This window comes from Podarcis pityusensis, assembly GCF_964106645.2.
Source record: "Podarcis pityusensis genome assembly, chromosome: 5".
Lineage (NCBI taxonomy): Eukaryota > Metazoa > Chordata > Lepidosauria > Squamata > Lacertidae > Podarcis > Podarcis pityusensis.
The window spans coordinates 15151740-15171541 of NC_138032.1; the positions used below are offsets into that span (position 1 = coordinate 15151740).

At 43.7% G+C, this 19802-nt stretch overlaps 1 protein-coding gene across 1 annotated transcript in view; it reads left to right on the forward strand.

Annotated features, from left to right (window-relative positions):
* Positions 1–14265: 14265 nt before the first annotated feature.
* SLC7A14 (solute carrier family 7 member 14) overlaps positions 14266–19802 on the forward strand; it is a 59372-nt gene continuing 53835 nt past the window's right edge. The window contains exon 1 of the mRNA XM_081007042.1: positions 14266–14900. The gene's annotated coding sequence lies outside the window, so the exon portion shown is untranslated. The remainder of the gene's footprint in view (positions 14901–19802) is intronic.

The window sequence follows — 19802 nt, forward strand, 5'->3', positions numbered from 1 at the left end:
GTTCCAGAGGTCCGTTCTTAACCTGAAACTGTTCTTAACCTGAAGAACCACTTTAGCCAATGGGGCCTCCCGCTGCCGCTGCTGCTGCCGCGCAATTTCTGTTCTCATCCTGAAGCAAAGTTCTTAACCCGAGGTACTATTTCTGGGTTAGCGGAGTCTGTAACCTGAAGCGTATGCAACCTGAAGCATCTGTAACCCGAGGTTGTTGTTGTTGTTTAGTCGTTTAGTCGTGTCCGACTCTTCGTGACCCCATGGACCAGAGCACGCCAGGCACTTCTGTCCTCCACTGCGTCCCGCAGTTTGATCAAACTCATGCTGGTAGCTTCAAGAACACCATCCAACTTCTCCTTGTGCCCTCCATCTTTCCCAACATCAGGGTCTTTCCCAGGGAGTCTTCTCTTCTCATGAGGTAGCCAAAGTACTGGAGCCTCAGCTTCACGATCTGTCCTTCCAGTGAGCACTCAGGGCTGATTTCCTTAAGAATGGATACGTTTGATCTTCTTGCAGTCCATGGGACTCTCAAGAGTCTCCTCCAGCACCATAATTCAAAAGCATCAATTCTTCGGCGATCAGCCTTCTTTATGGTCCAGCTCTCACTTCCATACATCACTACTGGGAAAACCATAGCTTTTACTATACGGACCTTTGTTGGCAAGGTGATGTCTCTACTTTTTAAGATGCTGTCTAGGTTTGTCATTGCTTTTTTCCCAAGAAGCAGGCGTGTACCCGAGGTACCACTGTATTGTTATTATTATTCTATTCTGTTCTAATGATGGTTGAATGCTACTTTATTTGATGTAGGTTGCTTATTTTAAAGCTGTGTTTTATTGTTTATTATCACATTTTGTATTGCATTAGTTTGTTATAAGGTGTACATTCTTTGTTTCTTCAGCTTGTAAACTGCCTAAGATATTGTAAGATAGAAAGACTATATGCAAATTAAAAGTGATGATGATGACGACGAAGGGGGCTCATTGGAAGAAGATGACCATCCCAGATTGAAGAAGAGCACCACTCTTTGGTCGAGGGTATGCAATAGCTGAATTCCCCTGCTAGAACTCTCAAAGAAGCCCCCCACACCCCGATTGGCTGTTTCCCTTGGAAGTGTTCAAGGATCATGGCACAATATGTTTCTTAGTGGTTAGACAACTGTTTCTGGTTTGCAGTTCTTTTTGTGTGAAAGCCAAGGAGAGGGGGAACGATCTGAGCAACAACATGCAAACCCCAGGAAAAACAAGGAGAGGAAAACCATCTGTACTAAAAAAAAGGAAAATGAAAAAAAAAAAATCTAATCTGAAATCAGACCAATTGCAAAAAAAAATACCATCTGTGCAAACAGGCTGCAGTGTCATGGAGTACAACTGTACTAACACAACAACAAGAGGAAATGGAGGCCAATGTTTTATCTTCAGTACAAAGATGCTTAACTTTTAGCAAAGCATGCCCAAGTCAGGATCTATTGTGGGAGAAGTGAATCGGAGGGTGTGTCCAAACATGAGCAGAGATGCCACATCAGAGAAAACAGCACAAGACCTTTGTTTGACTGTCATTGAATAGGACTCCAGAAGAAATAAATTCTTTATTTGGGTCCAGTATATGAGAACTGCTCAGAATGAAAGCCAAACTGCATGTTACGTTAATTTCATGAATGCAATTCACATGCTTTTAAAATTAAATTGCAGACATGGGAAGGTGGGTGATCACCAAACTGCTGTCTTTGCATAATCACCAGCAGCGTTGCAAGAGAAATTTGATTCAGTTCACATTTTAATGCAAACGTACCTAATTCACACATTCCAAAATAATATGCAAACCAAAATTCACACATCTCTGATTTTTCCATTGCAGTTTTCCACATAGTGAGTACAGAAATGTATATTTTGGTGTAAAACTTGCATAGAAACTCACATATTATTTAAAATAACATGCAGAAATGCATTGCATTAGGAAATATTGCTTTGCTAAAATGTGATATTAGGTGAAATTACATACAAAAATGTGCTTATTAGGGGAAATTTTCACTAAAATGTTGAGGAATTTTGATGAGGGTTTTTTAAAAAAATGCAAACTGATGTCAAAACATAGAGAATGAACTGCATAATTCATTTGGAAAAATGAGAAACAGAGAAACTTAAATGGACAAATTTACTCACCCCTAATCACCAGTGGAATATTTTCTTCCAGGGTTAGGAGAGGAGAATTTCATTGAGACCATGATTTTTTTTTGGGGGGGGGGGAGTTTAGTCCCAATCTGTTTCTCTGCCTCATTCCCAAACACATATATTGGCAACATAAACATAATGAAATGTGCAAACTGCAAGCATTGCAATTTAACATAACATTTGGGTAGTAGTTTCACCCTAAAATGGTCCGTGTAAACAACATGGTCACAGAAATGAATTTTTTATTAAAAATTATATCCCACCCTTCAAAAATACTCCCCCCCTCCCCAGGCTGGCTCCCAAATATCCATAAAACACAAACCATGAGAATAAGATATAATAAAGTTCATAAAAAGCAGCATAAAAACAATTCTGGAAGGTGTAAAAAAACACTTACTTGTCAATTGATGGAAAGGAAAAATCCAAAGGGTGTGGGGGATATAGTCTGTGTGGAATAGTTTAGTTTTATTAACTATGTTTCGGTCAAGGAGCGTGATTGGCTTCCTCCATTGACCCTTGAAGCTTTATGGAGTGATATTATAGATTGACTGAGTTAATTTTTATTTCTTCCTTTTCTGCTTCGCTAGTTGATTATTGCTATGATGGCTCCCTGATTGCTTCACTTAGTGCTTCTTGGACTGTGTGTTGCGAATTGTAGATTTGTGGGTGGTTTTTTGTTGTCTACTTGATTTGCTCTTATGTTTGCTGCAACCAAATTGCAGAATTGTACAGCATATTCCGAGTCCACGCGTCACTTTCTGCTTTAGTGCCTTCCTCTTGCATTGTGGCACCTTTGAACGGAAGTGACAGAGAAAGGCTATGGCGCTATTTACAAAACGATAGTTAGCAAATCAGTGGATAGCAGAAGAAAGGGTGAAATCCTCTTGTATCAAGGAGCCACCCTGTACAGGAAAATAATAGAATTTTAAAAGAACTCTGCAGGTGTGAGTGTAGAGGAAAAAACTGAAGAAGTAAGTCTGCAGCAAATTGGGGAAAGAGTGTAATTGATTACTGTCATTAGAGGGATTAAAATTGCATGACTCCATTTGCATCTGGGGAGAAAATTGCATTCTCTTCTGGGAAATTGTCAGGCACAATTTGTAAGGTAGAGAGTGTGTGCGTCTGGTCATGTTCAGCCCTGGAGCGAGAGTATTAAGGAGGGTTGTAAGAAAGGGCAAAGACTTGGGTTGCCATATTTCAAAAAGTGAAAATCCAGACACAAAAGTTGAGGGTTGTTTTGTTTCTGTTGCAAAATCTCAAAAAAGAAGTTATTGAGCTATTTTGAAGGAAATTTGCCAAAATCTAGACTTCCGACATGGGTAGCTATATGTCCAGATTTTCCAGGGCAATTCAGCGATTTCTGTCCGGACATGGTTTCCGGCTGCTGTATTCTAGCTATGTCTGGGAAATTCTGGGCGTATGGCAACCCTGAAGTACACCCTTTCCAAAATTGGGGAGGTATAGAAGTCTGAGCGTCTGAGACTCTTAGAAATAAAAATTAGGATGCAGAACAGGCTTAGCAAATGTAGAATTTAACATTGAGGTTCTATCCTCACATAGCTCTGTGGAACCCCCTCTTGTCCTCCTCAGTTTCGCATATATTCTGCAATGGACTGACTGGAGCTGTGGGTGAACCAGATCATGATGCAATACTGGCTTGGATTAAGGGACAGATTTGCCGCAGCCATTACAAAAGGTAGAGGCAAGTAAGGTGCATCTACTACAAAAGTGGTTTCAAACTGATTTAGCTGTCATTCTTTCCTCAAAGGTATGCTGGAGATTATAGCTCTGTAAAAAAACAAAACAAAAAACCAGGCATTCCTGCTAGAAATCCTTTGGTTCTCCAATTCCCTAGGGTCTTTTATATTAGTTTATTGGGTTTTATAAACAAGAATAATGTTGCACAAACAAGTATAACAAGTTTTCTCATGTCATTTGTATATCACAAAAACAGCTTAATAAATGTGGGAATATATCTACAACATATGTTTCATTATTAGTGGTCAATGCGCAGGTTCTTGGTTCATGAATTGGTTTAAACAGTTAAGAAGAAAGAAAGAAAGAAAGAAAGAAAGAAAGAAAGAAAGAAAGAAAGAAAGAAAGAAAGAAAGAGAGGGAGGGAGAGACTAAGAGGGAATGGTGAGTGGGGTGGTATTGGGTGGTTATGCTTCTATTCTTCTTCTTAGTGTGTTCCTTGGGGACTTTGAATGGGGTCAAGAACATTTCTTGTGGCCAGTGGGATATTGTGAACAGTGCTGTACTTGTTAGAATTCCTGATCTATGATTGCAGTCATGGGATTTTTGCCTATCACATGATGGTGTATGTTTTGACTCCTCAGAGTGGGAAATGACGGAGATAGGGTGTTTGTGTTACTGTGTTCCATGAAGTAGGACTATTGTCCTTTGTTCTTTCTCTCTTTGATGTCTGATGCTAGAGAGAGAGAGGGAGCCATGTTGCAGTCCACCATGTGTGTTTATATGTAAATAAAGGTAGATTAGCCAAAATCCTGAGTTGCTGAGGTCTGTCATGCAAGTTGCGCAAACTCTGCGGATCCCTAAGTGTGCTGGTGTCTGTTGGCATCGGTCGCTGTGATGTTCTGGCTGAAGAAAGCTTATGAAGCTCCTGAACGATCGACCAGGAGGGAGAGAACATGCCAGTCAGGCATGTGTCTCTGCCAGAGTCCTACTCGAGTGTAGGCTGAACTCCTGACAGGACTTGGGTTGGAGAGGGTGGAGGCCTTTTTTTACTTACAAGCCAATCCAGGATGTTGCACTGCCTATCAGTTTCCTCCTCCTTAAGTTCCTGTGTTGTCCTTGTAGAATGCAAAAGTTATGAAGAGGAGACAGGCACAATGCTAAACTCAGTTGGGTCCACCTATCATTGGCTCTGGTTCCACCCAATAGTGGTCTTCCCGTGTTCTGCCCCACCAATGGGCACCAACCACCACTGCCTGAGGCCCCAACGATTTGCTTGCCTGCTAAGCCCATGCCTCACTTGTGGCTTGCTGTATGGAACATGCTGAAAGAGTTATATGGCCAGTTTGCAATTTTATTGCACAAACAACCAACTTCAACACATTTAATCATAGGCTTGGCTATCACTCAGTGTCAGTGTGTGAAGCCAATCATTTCTCACTCTTCCTCCTCCACCTTCACAGACATCTGCTACCGTTTGGAGCAGCAAGCAAACAGGCATTAATCCTTTGCAGCACCTGTCAGAGAGAAAGCTCTGATTCCGATTAACAAGATCTCCCTAATCTGCTCATTTCTACCTGTCTTCGGAGTCATTAATATACAGTTAAGGGAGATTATTTCCTTTGGTATCAAGATTAACGATGGCTGCTCATAGGAAAGGCCCATTAATTTTAGACAAATGCAGACCACAGGAACAAGGCTGATAGTTTGGCAAATCTGGAAGGTGCTGGAGATTTACAGTCAGACAGCTTTAAAATATTTAGATGTGCTCTGTGAACTCCTCTTGCTAACGTGCATGAAATGTTGCTGGCAAAAGGTTTATATACAAGTCTAGTCTCGTATGGATTCACAACCCAGTATAATAATTAAAAGAATGAGATTCCATATGACTGAAGTTATAGGGTGAAGGTAGAACGATTTAGTACAGATATATTGCCTGTATTTCTGTCTGCAAGGGAACCTCACACGTATGCCTGAGCTATGTAGTAAATCAGGCTCTTTCAAATGATTGATGTACCAAGAGTAATTTAGCCTAATATGACATGCTAGCTAATTAACTGCAGTCTGCTCTGAAACAAAAAAACTGTGACGCAAGTTCTGTTGCTGCTCAGAATCCATGCAAACGCCCTTGTCTGCATCTTATTTCTTTATTACAAGTGGAATACACATAAGGAAGAGCTTCCAAACTGAAGTCAGTCAAGAAAAAGGGGGATTGAGGGCCATTTCACACTTGACTGTCAATCCCAGCTCCCCAATATTTAGGCACTCCCCTTCAGAATTCATGGGTGGTACTCAACCGAGTTTTTCTCCTAATAGACACTCTGCAATTAATGAACATGACTAAGTTAGATCCATTACTTTCAGTGAGTAAAAGCTAGTTGATTACCACTCCATGGCAAAGGCAGCAGTGCATCACTAGCAAAGTATGAAGCAGTGAGCAAGAGGCAGACAAGAAACCCAAAACAAAAAAGGGGGTTAAGCAATCAGGGAACAGCAAGCTGCTGGTCCTCATGGTGATGGCACAGTGGGCAATCCTCACTTGAGAGCCAATGTGGTGTAGTGGTTAAGAGCAGTAGACTCGTAATCTGGTGAACCAGGTTCGCGTCTCCGCTCCTCCACATGCAGCTGCTGGGTGACCTTGGGCTAGTCACACTTCTTTAAAGTCTCTCAGCCCCACTCACCTCACAGAGTGTTTGTTGTGGGAGAGGAAGGGAAAGGAGAATGTTAGCCGCTTTGAGACTCCTTTGGGTAGTGAAAAAGCAGGGTATCAAATCCAAACTCCTCTTCTTCATCTTCTTCTTCTTCACTTTCCTTCTACCTCCTTTCTGAAAAGGGAAGTTCAGTATATTCTAACCAGAGCAACCAATAGCTCAGTTTCCCAGAGCTATCTAGAGACTGAACTTGAAAAGTATATGCTCTGCTACCAAGGACAACTCCCTAATTCATTTGTTGTTGCCCAGTCCTATTGCCTCTGTGGCCGTAGTGCTTTATATTGAAGCAGTCAGATTCTTCTTCAGACTTGCAGAACCCTTCTCTCTCTCTCTCTCTCTCTCTCTCTCTCTCTCTCTCTTTCTCATACACAAACACACACCCCCATGGAGAAGAAAAATATGTTTATACTGAACACACTGGTGGTGGGCATTGTTCTAAAGTTGGATGTGTATGTTTTGTTAGATATTTAAGACAGTCCTGTGTAGAAACTTGGGAATGGGTAGTTGTGCTGGTTAAATAAGGGTAATTGAATCTCACAGTCTAGATGTACAGTAAAGCAATATCTGAAGTCATCAGGGCAAATATAGATCTATTGTTAATTGGCTGGGTTGGCTTTTCCGCACATAGAAGCAAAGATGTGCCTGTTTTCTGAGGACAGAAACTATTCACTAAGGATTAATCTGGCTTGCCTAATTATGTTTTCATATCTTAATTGCAGGCAGAATATATTCAGAAATTATTCGGTTCATGGTTTGAGCTGCCCCTCCCCTAACAAATTCTATTTGCCATTCATACATTATGCCTTCCACTGTTTATAGTTTCCAGAAAGATAAGACAAACGCAGATGCTTCGTTTAACCTGTGTCCTTGTTCCTTCCTGCCTTTGTGAGTTTCGAAACATCTCTAGCTTTCCAAGACCAAGAAGAAAAAGGAGAAAACACATTTCTCAAAAGTCCTAGCTGATATGATTGTTAGAGCCTATGCTATCGTTTTATTCGGGGTGTGTATCCAGTGCACTGTTGGGTCGGGAAGCTGTGTACACACATGGTTAGCCACAGTCAACATCTAGCCTGTATCTAGCCTGTCTTTTTAAATGAAATATTGATGCATCCCCCCCCCCTCAATTCAATCCAAACTGTTTAGGAGGAAGTTGCATCTAAGTTTTAAGTTGGTAATGTGCATGCAACCCAAGTCTCCTGTTAGCTTTGTCCTCAGTTGACTCCTAGGAATATGCACCCACATTCCTGGAACAGGATTTGTCTATGATCTGAGCAGGGAAAGGCTGTTTTGAGTATGGGCAGAAAGAGAAACAATTTGGATTTTTGAGCCTGATAACTAAAAGAAGCCTTTGGCAGCTGCAGCGATATGCTGTTGCTTTAGCGGGACAGATCTAATTTAGGACTAGCACCTGTCTGTGCGTCTGCTTGCCTCTTTCTACTTACCCTTTTATTTGCAGAGAATATAAAGGCAGGACACCTTTCCAGTCCCTGCACAGGGAAATTGACCCTCTTAAGTTACCCTGGAACTTGCTTGTGCTCAGAGAAATCAGGGAGCACAAGCATTATTAATGGGGCGAGACAATTCTTATTGGTTTTAGGAATATGGGAACATAGGAAGCTCCCTTAGGCCCAGTTAAGTCAGTACTGTCTACACTGATTGGCAGCAACTCTCTAGGGTTTCTCACCCCTACCTGGAGATTGATTTTGGCGTCTTCTTCATGCAAGGTAGGTGCTCTATTTTTGAGCTAGGACCCTTCCCTCATTTTGAAAGGTGCACCTTCGCACATAACCCAGGACATGGATTTCTTACACATGGGGAAATCTTTCTGATGCCAACACCTTCTCTAAATTGGGAGTAAATCCTATTTGCATTTCATCTCCTGAGCTAACCAGATGCACCATTTGGTTCACAGGAACTGGCTGAAAAAATCCAGCTGATTATAAAGTCTCCCTTTGAAAGATTTGATTTGTTGAGTTTCTTTGCAGTTCGCTTGACAGGTCATACATTTCCACCACGATGAGCTGCCACAATATTGTGAGTCTGGCCAATAAATTAGCACCAGTCTGTAGAACAGCAAAATGTGAAATGTAACCAATAGCACTGTTGGGTTTTAACAAAAAAAGAAAAGGGAGGAAGAAAAATACTGTCTGGTCCTTTGCATTTCAACCCACACTCACTGTATCAAGCCATTTAATCTTCTCCTACCTCTGTGTCTCCCTCAGCTTCCTCAAAGCATTTGTCTTCATATCTGCAACAAATCTGCTCAAAGACAAGAGAGATTGTTCCAATCTGGGGATTGGTGTGTGTGTGTGTGTGTGTGTGTGTGTGTGTGTGTGTAAACCCTGCACTAAGACCTTCCCAGCAGTCACTTTCACTAAGAACTGACAACTTTCCAGCTCTCCTTTCCAGCTGCACCTTTAACAGCCGAATATCCTTCAGAGACACTCACCAGTGACCATGTTTATCTTTGTCTGCTGGTTTTTGCAAACACGAGTGGACCAAACTGGTTGCTTTTCTGTTCAGTTGGCCAATGCATTTGGTCAGCCATCAAAAAGAACCTCACAATAGCTCTTGCTCCACAAAGCCAAGTCTTTCAGGCCCAAATCCGGATGGGGAGGGTGAAGTGCCTGGGACTAGCAAATATATCTCACATGTACTGCCTTACAAAGGGTCTAAGCTTTACTGCACTGCTGGAGGGATTCCCCTGTGAGCGGAACCATTTTGACCTGTTTGTTGCTTGCATCAGCATCAGGGAGGAAAATGTGTTAAGGCTTGCTCAGTTGGTAGAACATGAGACTCTTAATCTCTGGGTTGTGGGTTCGCTTCCAACTCTACAATTCTATGATTCTATCATCATCACCATCATCATTATTACTAACAGTAGCAGCAGAGAAAACATGTTCCCCTCTTTATTTTCAACTTTCTTGGGCACATGAAACTAACCACAATTAACTTGAATTTCTGCTTAACCCTCAAGAAAGAAGGGCATTTTCGCTGGCCAGGTTTAATTCAAATCCATCAAACCTCCTTTGGGGAAGGTTTTCAGGCAGGGTGGAAGGAGAAAGAACTTGCCCATGTGAAGACCACCTGGTGGAAACCCTTACACATATGGTTCTTAATTGTAAACTATATGCTGATCTCCATCAGCAATTTCTAGATCAACTCTGTATCCCCAAAGGAAAATCAGAGTTGGAGGTCATACATTTTCTATTACTGGGTAATGATCAGGAGCTCACTAAGTTAGTGGCTAAATATCTCTATTTGTTTTTTTGTCGTCGAAATACACTGCAGACATCTGATCTCCCTGGAGACCAAGAGATCTGACAATAGACTGATCTGCCTCCTTTCTTTTAGCAAATGTTTTGTGCCATTGGGGAAGTGGTAATTCTGTATTGATTTGTTTTGTATGTTTGTATGTGATACCAATAAAAGGTTTGATGATGGTGATATTTCTATACCACCCTTCAATCACAGGACGGTTTATAATATATTTTTTTTAAAAAATACAAATAGAGCATACATGCACCTTTGTGTTCCTTAGTCATCAAAATGATATCGTGGAGTTATTGAGGTGCTTCCATAGAGGTGCTTTATTCAGGAACTCAGACTCCACCAATGAATATTTAAAATGTTCCAGGAAAACCAGGCACATTTCTGTGTGCGACTCGTACATTGTCCGCATGGATGCTTCACAGCTTTCTTACATATTTCCCTCTGGTATTACTTGTCAGATGGTATTCATAACTTACTGCCCACATTTCTTACTGAAGAAATTTTCACATCCAGAGAAACTATGGTAAGATGGTTCATATTATTCTGCTTGGTAAAGGGTGGTTTCAAGAGAATCTGCTTGCGGGGATGTAGAGTACCCCCAGAACGTTGAGTGCTGGAACTAGCCAAAACTCTTCACTGGTCTTGCAGGAGAAATATAATAAATAAACAAGCCAGCTCTCGGAAGACCACCAAATAGGGCAAGGACCAAACTAGACATGATATTAATTATTGTTGTTTAGTCGTGTCCGACTCTTCGTGACCCCATGGAGCAGAGCATGCCAGGCACTCCTGTCTTCCACTGCCTCCCACAGTTTGGTCAAACTCATGCTGGTAGCTTCGAGAACACTATCCAACCATCTCGTCCTCTGTCGTCCCCTTCTCCTTGTGCCCCCCATCTTTCCCAACATCAGGGTCTTTTCCAGGGAGTCTTCTATTCTCATGAGGTGACCAAAGTATTGGAGCCTCAGCTTCAGGATCTGTCCTTCCAATACAAATATTAATTGTACCTTTGCAATTAACATGCAGGTATTTGAAAATGTAAATAGCATCAAAAAGGGGAGCTGATAATTATTGGGAACATAGCGGGGAATGAAACCCTTCTCCCCAAGCTGCTATTTGCATTGGAAAGATGCTCTCCCCAATGTCAATAAGGTATTCCCCCGCCGCCGCCACCCCAGCTAATACCAGTTTCAGAAGAGAGATTATCCTCAGGATCACAGCAAAGGCTGGAAATGAAAAGTTGCCTTTGCAGGCCTGTGATCCAATTCACAGCTGATGCTATTTATATTTTAAAACGCCTTCATACTTCAATGGGCATGGGCAATGATTGAGGGTGATGGGAGTTGTAGTCCAAGACATTGGGAATGCACCAGGTCAAGGAAGGCTGTTCTATAACAGAGCATGATAAATAATAATATAAACCAAAAGGGATTCAGGACAAATTATCCTTCTTCCCTCAGATGGCGTATAGCAGTCATTGTGACCTCCAAAAGACCATCGTGACTCATGAGTACGAGGGTTTTAGTGGATTGTTGAACAAATCTGCACAAAACATTCACGTCCCAGCATTCTGGACACCTTTCTAAAAATAACTGTTAGAATCCAGGCTTCCACCTGGTCTTCATCCAAAAGCACAGCACAAATGATGACTCGAAGCAACTGGCTGGTCACGGAACGATCCTGCTGGCTGCCATTTAAACAAATTAGAATAAGAACCTTTGCCCAATGAACATCCTGACTCATCAGACCTAAAGAATGGCCTGCAAAAACTAATCATATAATTGCTCCTGGCACTTCCTCTAAACAATGATTTTGCATTTTGAAATCCTTCTTATACAAACAGACTCATGCACATAGTGTGGAGCTGTGCAAAATGTCCTGCACAGAACAGACATGTTGGAGTGAATAATGCCTGTAAGATACACAGCACTTGTGTAAGGCTAGTGTTGCTCAGTAATGGGCAACATGGAGTCTTCTATTTTCAGTAAGGAACTTCTTCAAGTCCATGGAGCACAGGAAGCTCTGTGAGAGAACAGCTTAAGCCAGTGTCTTGCACATTCACAGAGTGTGAGTCTATGGAGAGTCACCTAGCATTATGTAGCAGGTAGCAGGTACAGCAGGGAAGGGTAAGCTATGGCCTTCAACATGCTATTGGACTATAACTCCCTTTATACCTTGACCATTGGCCATGCTGGCAAGGGATGATGAGTGTTAAGTCCAACTGCAACTACAGTATCACAGATTTCTTATCCGCAAGGTTCTAACAGGTTCTAAGGAGCTGGGATGGCATCAGGTTCTACAGGGCCTGGGACAGCTCTCAGGGATGGTAGGCATTCAACAGTAGCATTTACTCAAATGATACCAGGATAAGAGGCCACATGGGAATCACCCTATGAATGCCATATTGAGTTTCATAATGAAATTCTCCTCGTCCCTGACCACTGGTCCTGCTAGCTATGGGGTGATGGGAGTTGCAGTCCAAAAACAGCTGGAGACCCAGGTTTGGGAAACCCTGATAAACAGAGTAAGGACTGGCCCTAGTTCCTTGTTGAGTGTACACACATAGCGGCAAATTCAAGTTTGCCACTCAGTGATATGTGAATGTTTGTTTGTTTGTGCCAAGGCTTCCAAGTGAGCCAACAACCAAAATCAATAAACATAAAAAAAATTAACAACAGTAACAAAACAATTTCAAATCTAACACAGGAATAACTATGATTAAATGGCAGTTTAAAACAGCAATAAATGCAGCAATAAAACAGGACTAGCAGCAAAAGTAAATTATACATTTAAAAACCCTGGGAGAGAGGAAAAGATCTTAACTCGTCATGGAAAAGAACCAGTCAGGTTTCTCAAGAAAGAGCATTCTGAATGCTGCTAAAAAGGCCCTCCCCTCCCCCGCCCCCAGTCACCATCAAGCCTGGCACGCAGACAAATGTCTCCAGAGTGCTTATATGTTACAGATGAGCTAGAGTGTCTCTTATTCCCTGCCCCTGTGAACATTAAATGGGCTTTGTCATACATCGATTGTGCATGACTAAATTAAGAAGGGATACAGGAAGCAGCACAGAATGGCATTCAGCGTTGGCATCAAAGGATCTGATATATGGCAGCTGCATGTAAAACCAGAGATCAAACACTAAGTCTTGTTTATCATGACATCATAGAATCTTAGAGTTTGAAGGGACCCAAGGATCATCTAGTCCAACCCCCTGCAATGCAGGAATCTCAGCTAAAGCATCCGTGACAGATGGCCACCCAACCTCTGCTTAAAAACCTCCAACGAAGGAGAGTCCACAATCTCTCGTGGGAGTCTGTTCTACTGCTGAACAGCAATTACTGTCAGAAAGTTTTTCCGAATGTTTAGTTGGAATCCCCTTTCTTGCAACTTGAAGCCATTAGTTCGAGTCCTACCCTCCTGGGCAGGAGAAAACAAGCATGCTATCTCCTCCATGTGACAGCCCTTAAGATATCTGAAGATGTCTTGAAGCCCTGGGGAGCTACTGCAAGTCAGTGTAGACAATACTGCACTAGATACACCAATGATCTGACTCTGCATAACGGAGTTTCCTACATTCCTAATTCCCACACCTTTCCAGCAAAGACTGCATCACAAGTTAACTTCCAGCTGCTCTGTGGGTGGCTGCCAGAAGAAGACACTATGTGTATGGACGGAAGGGAGATATATTTTTTGCTTTGTGTTTCCTTGCTACTTTCCCATGATTCTATGCCTAGAGGATTGGTGGGGTTCCCACTCTGCCTCTGGTCAAGATCTTCAAGCAGAGACTGAACAGCCATTTATTGAGAACGGTGGTAACATCCAGGTAGGACTTTGGGGCTGATCATTCATATTATTTATTTACTTATTTATAACCCACCCTTCACCATTGGGCCCAGGGTAGTGACATGTAACATGGAATGCAGTCAAAGCACCATCAGAAGAATGGAGCAGTGGCAGCACTTATGACCAATTGACGAAAGTCAAGTAACATACATTTCCATTTAAAGACAAGTGCCCACCTTATTCTCCAAAGGACTGAGTCCAGAGTCTAAGCTTCCCTAACTGCACCGCTTGGTTGGTGATGCTCTCAACGCTGGCTTTGGAAAGCATGAAGGTGGGGGTAGGACTAGATGTTCTTCAAGGCCCCTCTCCAACTCTTCTGATGCTATCAAGCAGGAGGAATGTGGGGCGAGGAGGGGGCAAGCAGCAGGTGTAGAGAAAACACTTCATAGGAATGGCTCGGTGGCTCCTTGTCAAAGTATTAGCACATGCACAGAGAGAGAAACTGCCTGGCTTCCTTTTTTGTCACAAATAGACAAGATTACCCTATGAATTCCAGCCCAAAGCGAGAGGTTGGCCTCCAGGGTGTGGTGGGGTTATCTCCGTGGGGGCCACGTTAACGCTGTCTGAGCCTGACTAACACGTGGTGGGAAAGGATGGTTGTCTTCGCGGCTCCTGCTGCTGGTGCTGCTGAGCGGATCACGTGGGCACGGGAGGGAGGGGGAGAGAGAAAGAGAGAGAGAAGCGCTGAATAATTGAGGGCTGCAGCGATCCGCTCGCCTCCTGCCTGCAAGCCAGCAGCCCGCGGGAGCTGTCCTTGGTGCTGAAAGCAGCGCCGCGTCCCGGAGGTCTCCTGCCAGCGCCCCTGCTCAGGGCATCAGAGGCGCCCGCCTCAAAAGCCTGCAGCAGCTTCTCCTCTCCTTGGAGCAACTCGGGAGTTAGCCCCGCTCCCTCCTCCTCCTCCTCCATCCCAGCTGGATCCTCCCACCCCGGGCTTGATTGGCAGCCGGGGAGAGAGGGGAGGGGGTGGATTCTGTGCATCTGAGCGACAGCCGGCCTCTCACCATCCTCCCCGCGCCCCCTCCACCCCCGCTTGGGTCTCTCCAGGGAGGGAAGCCGCGGAGATCCTGGAGCGGCAGGTGCAGCCAGCCCCCTCCCTCAGCACCAGCCTCCTCCGGCATCCTCCACCGGGACCCCGCGCAGCTCCTGGACCACCCTCGCCGCCGCCGCCACCGCCGCCTCTCCAGCCCTGAGCTCATCCAGCAGCATCCGCACGGGGTAAGCGATGGGTCTTTTCTCTCCGCTTCCATTTTACGCCCTCCCTCCGGCTTTCCTCTCCCGCAGAGAGCCTGTTAAGGCGATTACTGGGGGGCTGAAAAGGGGGATGGTGGGCAGACAGAGGGAGAGAGAAAAAGAAAGAGAGAGAGATGAAAGGTGATACATCCACCCTACTAGTATTAGTTTTATTTTTGCCCTCTCCCTCATTCCAAATTTGGGACGCCACAAGGGACACCACCATTGAATTGAGGCGTGGTGCAGAGTTCCCTTCGGGAAGCGGACCCTCGAGAGTTGAGTAGCTGCCTGTTTGGGCAGCCCAGGGTTTTCTGCTACATCCCCTTACTCCTTGGATGATGAAGAAGAGGGAAATTATGAAAGAGGACGCAGGAGCCACCTTCAGCTCCCTTCCCCTGCTTGGGATGTCTCCCATGTGAGTTCCAGGGAGGGTCTTTTATAAGTACTTTCTTGGTGTTTGCGGAATGGGAGGAGTTTCCCTGGGGCGAAGGGGTAAGAGGAGCGCCCCACACATTCCCCCCATGGTTGAGAAGGGGGTTTAGTCCGACTCCTTCCTCACTTGCAGAGGACTCCTGGCAATCTCTTCCTTCTGTCCCCTGCTCTATAAAACTCCACTCATGGGCAGAGGCTCATTCAATGGACAGTCGGGGGTGCTTCGTCTGTCCTCAGCATCACCATTGGAAGCAGCAGCAGCAGCAGCAGCAATGCTAAGCATTTGTGTCGCCCCCGCCCCGAATATACAAATCGCTTTAGTTATATTATCTCAGCACGCTTTGCAACCACTTTGTAAGGTGTAGTTTTATTATATATCCCGTGTTGCTGGAAGAAGGATGTGCTTTGAAGCCTAATCCTAGCAGCAGAGGTGAAAATTTGATTCCAGCTGGGGTTTCCCCAAGTTACTGTTCAGTCTCGCCAGCTCCGTTTAGGGTGTTGTTGTTATTCCTGTTTCATAACCGAAGGGAGAAAATGACTATGATGGCTTCATATACACCGTCTCTGGCGTTTGTGAGAGTAGATGATAATACGCTGCCAGCAGGAAGGGTGCCGGGGAGGGTTGTAATGGTGTTTCCTCCCTCTGGGCAATGGAGAGATTTGCCTCTGTTCTTCCCCCTAGTGTCTTTCCGTCTACCCCCCCCCGCCCCCCATGCAAACACATGCACAGCAGGCAGGGACATGCTCCTTTGATTTAAAGTTGCAAATCCACTTTCTTTCACGGCCCATATCCAAAAAGTAGGGGCATAATTTTGAGGGCTACCTAACATCTTAACTCGAGGGATCTCAGAAGAGTCACCTCAGAGGGTGGGTTATTGTTGTTCTTTTAAATTGTTAGTCGCCTGCATCGTAAATGAATCAGAGGGCACGAGGGATTTAAGACTGATGAGCTGAGGATTAATAGAAACTGAGAGTGAGAGATAGTGGAGTGAAGGGATAAACACAGATGGATCACAAGAAATAATGCACCCTTCATGTGTCTCTGCCATCTCCCCACCCCACCCCACAAAACCCCTTCTATGCATCAGATTATGAAACAAACTGAAAAAGAGCAAAAGTAAGGAATGCTAGGGCAGACGGAAGCAGAGAATATAGATGATGGCAAAATCATCAATATATTGAGAGGAAATGAGTTGGGGGTGGGGAGAGAGAAATAAGCAAAAGACAGAAGATTGCAGGTATCTGGCTCAATCCATTAGAGCGATCTACCAGATTATTGGGCAGGTCTGATGTTGGAAAGGACTGTATCTGCCATTGCTATTATACAAGCTGTTGTTGTTAAAGGAGTTGAGGGTCTTCTTGCCAAAATCAGCTACAGATACTCAAAGCAAAAAAAGGGAACAAAAGACTCTTCCCTATCCAAGAAAGCTTTTTATGGTGGTACTGATAGATTTGTGGTTTGCTCCAGAATAGTCCCATTAACAGAACTCCAGAATAAATGTTTTGAAGGTTGTGGACTCTCCTTCCTTGGAGGTTTTAAAGCAGAGGTTGGATGGCCATCTGTCATGGATCCTTTAGCTGAGATTCCTGCATTGTAGGGGGTTGGACTAGATGACCCTTGGAGGTCCCTTCCAACTCTACAATGCTATGATTAAAGTGTGACCACACAGGGTTTACATTTTAAGTATTTCTTTTATATTCCACCTTTATTTTCTCAAGGTAGCATGGTTCTCCCCCTCCTCAGTCCCCACAACAACCCTGTGAGGTAGGTTAGTCTGAGAGGCAATGACTGGTCCAAGGTCACCCAGTGAGCTTCATGACTAAGTGGGGTTTAGATCCTAACCTCTACATCCTAACCTGACTCTTTACAGCTGCATAGAGTAATTATATCGGCCCCAACTATCATGTCTCACTTGGCTATCCCAGTTGATCTGCCTTATTCCAACCCCTAACCCCCAATTGGTTCCTATACCTTTCAGAGCTGTATGGCATGGGGAGGATGAACAGGTGCAGAACTTTCCATGACACAGCTGTCGTGGATGAAAAACCCTCACCTGCTGAACTCCTCTGGCATGAAGCTAGTGGTGGTTCAGAAGCATCTTTCACATGCCAGATGTTGACAACCTTAGGGCTGCTTCATTCATTGCACAAGCTGAAGTTATACCTGTAAAGGATATTGCAAATAAGTGCAGCAATGTAATATATTACTGTGGTGGTGTATGTTTGCAAGACTGTGTGCTATGTAGATACAATAGTAAGGGAACTGGGATTGGCTCCAGCTCTGCTTGAGGGTACCCTCAGTTGTATGTCCAATTTACTACAACCTATTGTTCAAAATGGCTTTTACTTAGTGTCTCACCAGCACTCTTACAGGCCACCAAGCAAATGTGCTTGCAACTGCTTCATTTAGAAGTGAGGGCCAGATCTACCTCTGGGGTAAACTAAAAAAGGTAAATGGGGGTCTTTTTATACAATACAGTTTTCACACAGAAAATCTTTGTTATTAATTCATTGCATTTATGCATTGCTTACTACATTAAGGTCTCAAAGGGACTTACAATGGCAAAAGCATTTGTAACACAAAATGTAGAATACGTCAAAAAGATAAAAGAGAGTCATTAACTAAAAGTGCTCATTCTGCAATAATATAAAAAAGTGCAAATCCTACCCCAGTCTGCTAAAAGATGAACACCTATGTAGGCCAGGGTATCTTCATACCATGTGACCCCAATTAAGAGTCTAATATGTGGAATGTCAGGTGAGTCAGGAATGTCTTTGGCTGGTGCCTAAGAGTTGATAAGGATGGCACTAGGCACATCTCTCTGGGGAGAGCATTCCGCAATCCAGGAGCCACCACTGAAAATGCCTGTTCTTCTGTTACTACCCTCCACACACCCCTCAGAGGATGCACATGAAGCACTTCAGATAACAACCACATGTATGCATGGCTTCACACATAATTAGCATTCTGAATACATTACCAAAGAACTTGTAATAGTCAAAAGCTTAGATCTGGGATAGCCAATGTGGTTCCCTCCAGATGTTGGTGGACTACAATTCCCATCATCCCTGACTGGTTGAAGTTGATGAGAGTTGGAGTCCAATACCATTTGGAAGGCACCATTTTAGCTATATGTCTCAGATGGCTTTATAAAAGGGTGAAACAAGCTCGTGGAGAATATGAGAATTTATAGCGACATGATAGCCAAATTAAGACTCCATGTTTAGAGTCTTATCAACAGAAGCTCTGAACCAGCAAAGGAGGACTGATGTCTTCACGCCCTGCTTGCAACCTTCCTGGAGGCATCTGGTTAGGCACAGCTGGAATCAAACTGCAGGCTGGCGGAGCTTTGGTCTGACACAGCGAAGGCTCTCATTCTTATGTTGGATATAACCTAGATGTCACTTTCCAGATTATCAGCACCATTTCTGTCATCCAGTAGACAAGGCAGTTTTCAATTTACATTTCCGTCCCCTATTACTGTATTTGCAGTGCCTCTAATTGTCGTGCGTTGTTGCTTTGTTTTTGGTATTAGTGATTTGTTTAGTGATGTTGCCTCCAGTGTATGGTGCGTGGTTCCCCTTCCGATCAAATCACATTTCTTTATTTGTGCTTGTTTAAAACACCATAAATGCAGTGCCATTTATCTGGGGTTTTATGGCACTCCATTCTTCCATGCTCACTTGCATCAGCAAATATGTTCTCCTGCACTTGTGCCTTTGTGTCTCTCCATTGTATTTCCACTTCAAGCATTTTTCAGAAACGTGCATCTTGATTTAAGTCCTAACCCATTTTAAATTTTCTCTCTTTTTTGCATCTTCAGTTATTGAAGCACTCGTGCTCTCTGTGCTCCTAACCTCCACTGCCCATAACCTTAGTCAGTTTATTTATATACTGCGTATTCCACTAACACATTTGTTCTCTAAGTGGTTCACAGAAAACAGCCAAAATACAATAGCACAATAACCACAATACATACCTAACTATGGCATAGTGCTTAGCTATGGACATGGAATGACTGGAGGCACAAAGTGGTCAGAAATCTGCTCAGCATTTAGGAGAAGAGTTGTCATTCAGTGACAGGGCATATGCTTTGCATGTAGAAGGTCCCATGTTCAACCACCAGCACCTCTAGACAGGGTAAGGAAAGACCCTTTTCTGCAGACCCGAAGAACTGCAGCTGCCAAAGAGCATGGTCCATAAATGGAAAGCTTGTGGCCCCTCCAGCTGTTGCTGAACTATAGCTTCCATCATTCCTGACCATTGGCTATTCTGGCTGGGCCTGGGCCACAGGTTACCCATCCCTAGTACTGATCTAGATGAGTCAATGATTTGGTAAAAGGCAGCTTCATAGTGTTCCTCTGGTGGGAGCAGAATTTAGTTTATCAGAGACAATAAAATTTTGATACCATCAAATATGTCATATGTCAGGAGTTGAGCATAGGCACAAACCC